The 10,611-nt window shown below is 40.0% G+C and overlaps 1 non-coding gene across 1 annotated transcript; it reads right to left on the bottom strand.

The window, feature by feature from the left end:
* Positions 1 to 9,446: 9,446 nt before the first annotated feature.
* LOC123807274 lies at positions 9,447 to 9,607 on the bottom strand. The gene has a single exon (XR_006783615.1). It is a non-coding gene; the product is annotated as a U1 spliceosomal RNA (small nuclear RNA).
* Between the last annotated feature and the right edge of the window lie 1,004 nt (positions 9,608 to 10,611).

The raw sequence follows: 10,611 nt of genomic DNA, 5'->3' as shown, positions 1-10,611 counted from the left end.
AAATAATAAGAAAAATAAATTATTGAACTTTTCCCTTAAAAAGAAAACACAACACTGGTGCTTATTATACAGCCATATATTACAAAAGAAAAATACATCAGAGGCTAGTTTCATGTTATTATCGAAACATGGCTTTTATTTTTCCTCATTTGTTATTTTTTCATTTCCCAAATAATAATGGAAAGCAAGATAATGCATTTCTACCATTTCAAACTGAATAGGGAAAATTTTAAAATTATTTCCATATTCCTTTCAAGTCCCTTTGTTTAAAAACAGCCAGCATTTTAAATCCATTTTAAAGAAAAAAAAAAGAAGGTATAAAAATAGTTTGCACACATTTTTCATTGAGCTTCAGTGGGGGGGATATAATCTTAAATTTTTGTATTTTTTCTTATTTTAGTAATTTTTGCTGAAAGCTGTGTTAAGATTGAACAAGCACAGTCAGCCTTGCCAGGACATGACAGATTTTTCATAAGACATGTTGTTTTGAAACACTACCCTAAAAGAGTGGGATTGTTGATATGAACATTGAGATTGGAACCCCCTTACTGTGTAAATAATTCTTTTGTTTCATTATTTATAATAATTCTGTGAACTTGTTTTGTTTTTACCAGTAAAATTGACTTGTCAATACATGTTGGATGAATGTGAACAGAAGCAAGGACAAGGAATGCCTAGCCTTGACACTTGATGTAGAAATCAAGGGTGAGTGAACAAAGGTCAGAGCTGAAATAGCTTGTGTGTCTGGCTAAAGAAATACTATGAGGCTATACCTGTCACCTCCCTGGAGCATGCCAGCTGTCAAATCATCTGGGAAGCATGTTACAAAGGGGTGACAGGAAAAACATATAGTAAGCAACTTCACACATACTAACCAGTAGGAAAAATTAACAATTCTATTAATGAATTATAAGATCACTTTTTATTTAACAATAACTTTTCTAAAGTTGCTCCTGTTATTACAATATTCCTACCAGGAGCTGAAATACCTCCCCACTCCTCCATTATTGAGGAACCAGCCAACATGAAAATATACTGTAGGCACTGGTCAGGTAGCTCTCTTGGTTGGAGCGTTGTTCTGATACGCCAAGGTTGTAGGTTCAATCTCTGGTCAGGGCACATACAAGAAGCAACCAATGAATACACAAATAAGTGGAAAAACAAATCAATGTGTATCTCTTTCTCTCTCCCTCTCCCACTTCTCCTCTGTCTCTAAAATACAAAAGTTTAAAAAAATTTAAATAAGTAAATAAAATGTAGGCATGCTAACTTTTGCAGATACCTGTGTGAAAGTTTGCAAAATTATGTCTGGAGAAAAGGAGCAAGGTAACCTGTAAGTAGGGTTGAAAGAACTAGATGTGGAAATTGGGTTTATGTGCTAATCAAAGCAATTTAAGAACTATTGGAGCAAATAAGAGGAAACAAGAGACAGAGCAAAAAGGACAGTTGGGAGAACAGTTGGATTCAGGAAAGTCTGAAAAAGTGTTGGAAAAGAGAGAGTTCATGAAAAACAAAACAGTGGGAATTCTGGAGCAGCCTAAGGCTGGGGTGTCTAAGAATGTTCTGGAAAATACTGGAGAAGAATCCTTGCAAACTGCTGAGTCAGCATTTGAGGACTTGTAGGATGGACAGATTCTTTCTCAAGTCTGGGTGGCTTAAGCAGAAAAGAACTTAATTTGTTCCACAAGCAAAGCAACTGAGAAGAGAAACGAAAACATTAGCATTTGACTGGAAGTAGCAAGAATGGAGGTCTAACTACACAGTGAAACTGGAAAACCTACTAAGAACCTGATGTACAAGTTGATGTATGGTAAAATGAGTAATGAGCAGGGACTGGAATTGTTCAGTACCTGTTGTTTATGCACAGGGATGGCTATGCATGGCAGTATGTTCTTTTTATGCTCTACATGCCTGGCGTACACTCTACCGAAGCCCATGTGCTGCAGGAGAGAGCAGGAGGAGAAGGTCATGAGCACACAAAGCATAAGATTTGGTCTTTGGAGGAGAATCTGGCTGCCCCCCAGCCGGGCCCACTGGATAGTTACTCATGCAACAATAAGAAGGGCCCATTTTTTTGGAGGCCTGTCATGGGCTATGTTTCATCACAATTTATATTAGACCTATATAACTTTTAAAAACCTTTGTAAATTTTATTACAACATATCTTTACCAGCTGCATTGCAATTAACCATATCACCGACCTCTCAAGTTCCAGCTCCACCTTGCCAATCATCTGTGGGCATTTCTACCCACTTGAAAGACCGGGTATGTTAAAGCTCAGTATATCTAAAACTAAACTCAGAAGGCCACCACAAGCCAGCTCCTCTTCCTGTAGTTCCGACATAAATGTATATCTGGTAACCCAAACTCAGAGCCTCGAAGGTAGCCTTGAATCCTCTTCTGCACCACTTTATCTAATCAGGGGTCAGCTTCTATTTTTTTTCTGGAATATTTCTTGCTCCTGCCCTGGTCCCCCCATTTCTATTGCTACCAACTTCATTTAGGCGCTGGTGGCATTATACTGGAAGACGGCAGGGACAGATGGCGGGCTCTTACCCTTTCCTGCTCCAGCCCATCTTACACCCTCCTGCCAGATTAAGCTTCTCATAGCTTCCACCAGAGCATTCTCCTTGTCTGGAACCTTCAGCACTATCTGTCATAGGAGCCCGATTTTTTTTCCTGTAAGAGGTCATATATAAAGGGCTTTGTGGGCCATATGGTCTGTTGAAATTACTCAGAACTACCTTATAGTGCAGAACGCACCCATGGACAATAGGTATCTGTACCTATTGAATAGGTAAACAAATCACAATAAAACTTTATAAAACAGTCAGTTGGCCAGATTTGGTCTGTGAGCCATAGTTTATACCCTCCTGGATTAAATTAACAATTTTCTTAAATTTGGCATTCATCACTTTCTAGAATTTGTACTCAACTTTAAACTCTAGCCTTCTTTCCCACCATTTCTCTAAAATATGCCCATTTCCAAAGCCTCTGACTGTCGGGAGCTGACCAACAGCTGACCCCTGACAGAGTCAGGTCGGATGAGATGCATCTGCACAGCAGAGGCGACTGTGGCCGGATCTCCTGTCTATCTCCTCCTGTATGCCTGTCCCTGAAAGCAATAGGTGGTGGGACTTTTAGATACCTGTGTGTTATAAGAAAAAATCTGCACAATGCCTCTGATTCTGAGCAAAATGACTTGCTGACCACAGAAATAGGGACCCCTAACAACCCTAGTGTTGCCTACTTCCCCCACCTGGGAAGTTAAGGAAAAAATTAAACTATGGGCAGACCAGCTGCCAGAATGCTGAAGGAAGCTGTTGCTAGGAATGTTTCTTAGGGAGTCACCACTTGAAAGCTTAAGATTTATTAGAGCCACTACCCCTCCCATACCCTGGACAGGAGTGTAAAGAAGCAAGGAGTTCTAGTTGAAAATAATAATCTCAATATATGGAAATAAACACAAAACATGGCCCCCCCAAGATGTATAAATCAACCTAGGCAAAACATCTGTTACCTAACCAAGACAAATTTAACCTCAATGGATAATAGTTGATTTCTATATACCTACAAATCACCCCTTGCACCCTTTTAATTTAGACCAATCCCTAGAATCTTAACACCTAGTTACTAATTGGCATCTGAAGGTTTGTGCCCATATAGCTTCATTTGGCTATCTGATTAATGACCCTCTTGGTCAAAACAACTTCTGTTTAATATGGTTGATCTGTGGGACCTCCTGTACTTTCTGGTTATTTCTTTGTTTAACATGATTGATCTGTAAAACCTTCTGTGTTTGTTGAAATTATTTCTATGGCAACCATGTCTATTTTAATAATCACACTATGCATTGAATGTTGTATAACCTCCCCTATAAAAATAAAGATAGATTTTTCTCGGTGAGTCAGTCGGGCCCAAAAAGCCCGGCTGTCCTCCAGCACCCCACCGGGTGTCTCGCTTCATTCACTTTGCCTTAGCCGTGCATCCTTCAGGGACCCTGAGACCCCACGAAGGCTGGACCCTGGCATCTGACTAAAAACATCTGTGGGGGTTGCAGCAGCGGGAGAAACTCCCAGCCTCACAGGAGAGTTCATTGGAGAGACCCACAGGGTCCTAGAATGTACACAAACCCACCTACCCAGGAATCAGCACCAGAAGGGCCCAATTTGATTGTGGGTAGAGGGGGAAGTGCCTGAAAAACAGCAAAGAGTGGAGCAAGCAGCACTTTTCCCTCTCAGATCCCTCCCCCACAGATAGCATCACAAGGCAGCAATGTGAGTTGCCCCGCCCAGGTAACACCTAAGGTTCTGCCCCTTACTATGTAACAAGCATGCTGAGACAAAAAGACAAAAAAAAAGAAAGAAAAGAAAAGAAAGAAAGAAAGGAAAAAAAGACCCAAATGAAAGGACAGATCAAAGCTCCAGAAAAAATATAGCTAAGTGACTAAGAGATAGCCAATCTATCAGATACACAGTTCAAAACACTGGTAATCAGGATGCTTACAGAATTGGTTGAATATGGTCACAAATTAGAGGGAAAAATGAAGGCTATGCTAAGTGAAATAAAGGAAAATGTACAGGGAACCAACAGTGACAGGAATGAAACTGAGACTCAAAGGTGTGGACCAGACGGAAGAAAGAAACATTCAACCAGAACAGAATGAAGAAAGAATTCAAAAACATGAGGAGAGGCTTAGGAACCTCCAGGACATCTTTAGATGTTCCAACATCCGAATGATATGGGTGCCAGAAGGAAAAAAGGAAGAGCAAGAAATTGAAAACTTATTTGAAAACAAACTAAACAAACAACTAGAACAGGAACAGAATCACAGAAATAGAGATCATATGGAGGGTTATCGGTGGGGGGGGTAGGAGGGGGAGAGGGGGGCAGAAATGTACAGAGAATAAGTAGCATAAATTGTAGGTAGAGAATAGACAGGGGGTGTTAAGAATCGTATAGAAAATGTAGAAGTCGAAGAACTTATATGTGTGACCCATGGACGTGAACTAAAGGGGTGGAATGCAAGTGGGAGGGGGTGTGCAGGGCAGAGGGGAATGAAGGAGAGAAATGGGACAACTGCAATAGCATAATCAATAAAATATATTTAATTAAAAATGCCCATTTCCTCCAGACTTTTTTGTAGTTTTAAAAAGTTTATTGATTTATAGAAAGGAAAGGAAGGAGAAAGAGAAACATTAATTTGTTGTTCCACCTATTTATACATTCATTGGTTGGTTCTTGTATGTGTCCTGACCAAGGATTGATCCCACAACTTTGGCATATCAGAACGATGTTCTAACCAACCAAGCTACCTGGCCAGGGCGCCTCAAGACTTTCACATACATAACAAATTTATGTTTAGAAATGAATTTCCCACATTGCAAATATACATGTATTTTAAAAATATATAACAATGCCTGATACTGTGGCAAAAATGTCTCTTTTTTTCTATGCCCTGCACTTCATTGTCTATGAGGATGATGCTCATCACTTCGTTATTACTTCTAGAAAATATTTTTTAAGATTTTATTTATTTTTAGAGAGAGGGGAAGGGAAGAAGAAAGAGAGGGAGAGAAACATCAATATGTGGTTGCCTCCCGTGTGCCCCAAATGGGGACTTGGCCCGCAACCCAGACGTGTGCCCTGACTGGGAATCAAACTAGCAACCCTTTGGTTCACAGTCCACTGAGCTATACTGGCCATGGCTTAGAAAATACTTTTAAGAGGTACCTTGACACCTGAGGCGACTATACCATTTTGAACAACCACTACTTATATTGATTACCTATCTTACCACTCAATATTACTGCACAGTAAAAATATGAATGCTTAATTAAGAAAAGCAGAGATTTCCTCCTGCAGCATTGTGCTTTCCCCCCCTTGGGTTCAATCCCAGGTTTTGTTCTTTGTTGAGTTTATTCATACATTTAGGAGTTTGCTCAGAGAATGATAGCCTATTCATATTGTTCACATATTTGGCATATGCCAAAGGAAGCAGGAGAAAACCACACGCTGAGAAATGGACAATTAGTATTTCTCAACATAATTTCAGTACAGTCAGAGTTCTCTAATCTGAACAGCTTTACTGCACAGTTGTAAGAAAATAAATGGGGTTTAGGAGGAGCTAGCATGAATTGTAGAAACTAAAAGTCAGGCTCTTTGCTCAGCATCTCGGCTTTGCCACTAGTTAGCTGTGTCGGTCAAAGTTCTCTGAGCTTCACTTTCCCTATCTGTCAAATAAAAGGTTCAAACAGCCCCAGTAGGACAAAGATAAATATAAAAGTACAAACCCTGTGGGAAAATGCAGTAGATTTATTTGTATACACATCAGTCTCTTCTGGACTGAAACTCTGAAAAGTTGTTCTCAGAATCCTCCCACTGCTGATGTAGTGCCTGGTGTTTGCTGAGTGAATTGTTTGATGATCATAAATAATATCAGCCTCTAATATGTGGCAAAGCTGCAAAAGCAGGGGAGAGGGCATTGCAGTCATTAGGGAGCAGAGAGGCTGCTTTGCGCAGTGATGGGGAGATAAGACTTGTACTATAGCACTTATTTCTAGTTCTAGACCTTAATTTGCTGTATAATTCTTAGAAGAGTTACTCAACTTTTCTAGACCTTAAAATAACATGTAAAATGTAAATAAACATTACTGCCCCCCATTTTTATACTCATAAGGTTCATAGTACAGCCGTCCCTATGAAATGATGGTTGGGAAAATACAGAAGGCCACATTCCATTGGCAACCGTCACTAAATGGGTGGCATAATAACTGTGACTGGTATTTCTGCTTCATAGTATCTTTGCCTAGGCCAGCCATGAAAACAGGTCAAAATAGCTCTACTATTTTCCTTTTTCAACTCAATTTCCTCTAAATTGATCATATATTCGATTACACAAAAGAAGCAGACAACTGCCACAAGTTTCCAGGGAGTGTTGATTTATCCTTCCGCTTTCCTGCTCAGAGCTCAGATGGAAATAGCCACAGAGGGCCCTGCAGCCATTGTAGTGCTCTATGGGTGTCACCAAGTTCCCTACAGGAGACACCCACAGGTCATCAAGCAGGAAAACCTTTCCCTTGTGTTGGTGTTGGTTCTCTTACACTTTTCATATCACATTTTTGGGGGCAGCAGGGGGGCCTGATTGTTAAAAACAAGAGAGTCAACTACAAAGTTTCATTAGACAATTTTAAAAATATATTCTTTTTTTAACAAAAAAGATTGTATTTACTTATTTTTAGAGAGAGGGGAAGGGAGGGAGAAAGAGAGAGAGAAACATCAATGTGTGGTTGCCTCTTACACACCTCCCACTGGGGACCTGGCCCGCAACCCAGGCATGTGCCCTGACTGGGAACTGAACCAAGCGACCATTTGGTTCTCAGGCCGGTACTCAATCCACTGAGCTACACCAGCCAAGGCTAGGCAATTTTTTTCTTTTAAGACTATTGACACATTTATGAAACCCCTGATGATTCTGATGAGTCAGTAGATTAGTAAAGGGTAAAAATTATTGTTTTCATTTATTTAACATTTATACTCATCTATCTCCAAAATGGTATACAGTACTGCACTGGGTTGAATAGTGTCTCCCTCAAATTCATGTCCTCCAGAACTTCAGATGTACTCTTTTTTTGGAAATAGGGTCTTTGCAAATGTAATTAGTTAAGAGGAGGCCACACTGGATTAGGGTGAGCCCTAAATCTAATGGCTGGTATTTTTATAAGAACTGGAGAAGATGCACAGAGACATGCAGGGAGACGGCCATGTGAACATGGAGCAGAGATTAAAGTGATGTGTCTACAAGCCAAAGAATGCCGAGAATTGCTGGCAGCCACCAGAAGCTAGCAGAGAGGCATGGAAAACATTGTCCCTCGGGGCTTCTAGAATGAACCAACCCTGCCAACACTTTGCTTTCATGCTTCCAGTCTCCAAAACTGTGAGAGAGTAAATTTCTTTTTTTTTTAATCCTCACCCAAGGACAATTTTCCATTGCTTTTAGAGAGAGGGGAAGGGGTAGAGAGGTAGAGAGAGAAACCAAGATGTGAGAAGAAACATCGATTTGTTACCTTCTTGTACACGCCCTGACCAAGGATGAGCCTGAAACCCAGCTGTGTGCCCAGACCTGGAATCAAACCCACAGCCTTCCAGTATATGGGATGACCCTCCAACCAACTGAGCCACACTGGTTAGGGCAAGAGAGAATAAAATTCTGTTGTTTTAAACCACCCAGTCTGTGGTAATTTGTTACAACCATTCTAGGAAATTAATACAGGTGGTTCACAAATTAATCATAATACACAATAGAATGAATAAGAAAGCAACAAAAGAATCTGTAATCAACAATAAAAATAAATTAAGAAAGAAAGAAACAAAAGAGCCACCAAATACCAAATTGTGTGGTAGACAGCTGATCAGTGTTTCTCACAAACAGCAGAGGGAATAAGTGTGTCCAGGCAGACCAGATGAGCAGGTTGAGGTTGTGTTTCTGGCTGCAGAATCACAAAAGAAAACACACTGGATTATATAGTTTTGATTCCCCAACAAAGAGAACATACAAATTAATCTAAGGAGACAGCCCTATTTATTCTCCTGTGGGATAAAAAAAGGAATTTACTACAAAGTTCCTTGTACAGGGACATTAAGGAAAATGATAAACAACAGCTTTTAAAAAGTTTCACCAAATACTGTTAGACCTCCCCAAAATCTATTACCCATCTAGTCATGAGAAAATCTTCAGACAAATCCCAATAGAGGAGCATTCTGCAAAACGCCTGAGCAGTTCCTCCTCAAAACTGTCAAAATATCGGAAACAGCCTCAACAGCCTCACAGAGGCCCTGGCTGGGGTGGCTCAGTGGATTGAGCGCCCACTTGCAAACCGAAAGCTAACGGGTTCCTCCCTGATCAGGGGATCAGAGCACATGCCTGGGCTTCAGGCCAGGTCCCTGGTTGGCGGGTGTGGTAGACAACTGATCAAGGTTTCTAACATCGATGTTTCTCTCCACTCTCTCCCTCCCTTCCCCTCTCTCTAATAATAAATAAATAAAATCTTAAGAAAAAAAAACAGTCTGAAAGATAGGCACAGCCAAGCTGAGCCTGAGAGATGGGACAACTAAATGTTGTGGTGGATCCTGGGACAGAAAAAGGACATAAAGAAAAAGTAAGGAAATTGGAATAAACTGTGGACTTTGGTTGATAATAATGTATCAATACAGGTTTATTAATTATAACAAATATACCATCTAATGTAAGCTGTTAATAATGTGGAAACTGGGTATAGAGTGTAAGGAACTCTGAATGAGATGCTCAGTTTTTCCTTAAGCTTTAAACTGTTTTACAAAATAAAATCTATTTTTAAAAATTCTGTTAGATGGACAATTCTCACATCAACTTTCCATAAAAGACTAGCAAAGATTTCTATGCTCTGTGTTTTCTTTTCTTTGTTTTTTAGGGGAGAGCATGAACACAGCCCCCACTACCACAAATCCTTCAGTCAAGTTTCCCACACTTGGGGAAATCGCAGGGGTCAGCATGTCCGGAGTGCAGTGGATAAGCCTCGCCCTGGGAAAACTGCCTTTGTGATCAGGTATCTCCCCTGCCAGATAATATACCCTATGTTTTTACATCTAAAAATGTATTGAACATAACATAAAAAGAAGTGCTCAGATTTTAAGTGTACAACTCAATAGATTTTTCTACAAAGGGGACCATTCACGACCCACAGCAAGAAACAGAAGGTAAGCAGGAACCCAGAACTCCCCTCCCACCTCTTCCTCTCCCTACCCGCTCCCCACCAGCAACCGCCATCTGGACTTCTGAAGCCATGGATTAGTTGTGCTAAGTTTTAAACTTCATATAAATAAATCATTAACTATCCCACACTGTTTTTTAGTAGACAACACTATTCTGACCTCTAGGGCTTTTTAGCATTTCTCAGATCTTATAAATTGTCAAAGAAATATATCATTCTTTTACACTCCACCATGTCAGACATTCTAAGTTTCCAAATCCATTAACGTCATGAATTGTCTGCAATGTATTGTAACTAAGCTGACCTCCATCAGGACTAGCCTTACCAGTCTCTTCCCTCAGGAGAACTAGTCATCACTTGAAGATGAAAGACCAATCACAAATACCACCTTGTATTTGCGAATAATTATTCTTAGTCATTTTTAGTAGGCTATTGGAATATGAAGGTGTAGAAAGCATTCATTTTTATTATTAAAACATTCACTATGAATAAAATCTCATCAATATGCCTAGTGTTGTAAATTCTTTACAGAAATTTGCTCCTTTGAGAATGCTTAAAATTCAAGATCGAACTGCTTAAGTGAGGTCAGAGGCATGGAAATGCAACTAAGTAGTGAATGTCACTACTTGGTGTCACAGTCAGAGTGGAAGTCCTGAAGGAATTGTGACTACCTTCAACATGGTTTAGGATACAATGCTTAATGGGGGAAATGAGACTTTATGAGGCATTAAAATAGGTGTAACCCTAAAATAACAATGGGAGTTGTGAGAAAGACTGAGAAGTGGCATGGGGAATGGAGAAGAAATGTTTAGTCCAAAGACAGTTGTTAGAGTGGCCAGTGGCTCAAGCTGTGAAAGAATTC

The sequence above is a fragment of the Phyllostomus hastatus genome, unplaced genomic scaffold (assembly GCF_019186645.2).
Source record: "Phyllostomus hastatus isolate PE091 unplaced genomic scaffold, TTU_PhHast_1.1 phas_scaffold_442, whole genome shotgun sequence".
Lineage (NCBI taxonomy): Eukaryota > Metazoa > Chordata > Mammalia > Chiroptera > Phyllostomidae > Phyllostomus > Phyllostomus hastatus.
This window is presented reverse-complemented; position numbering and strand designations above follow the sequence as displayed.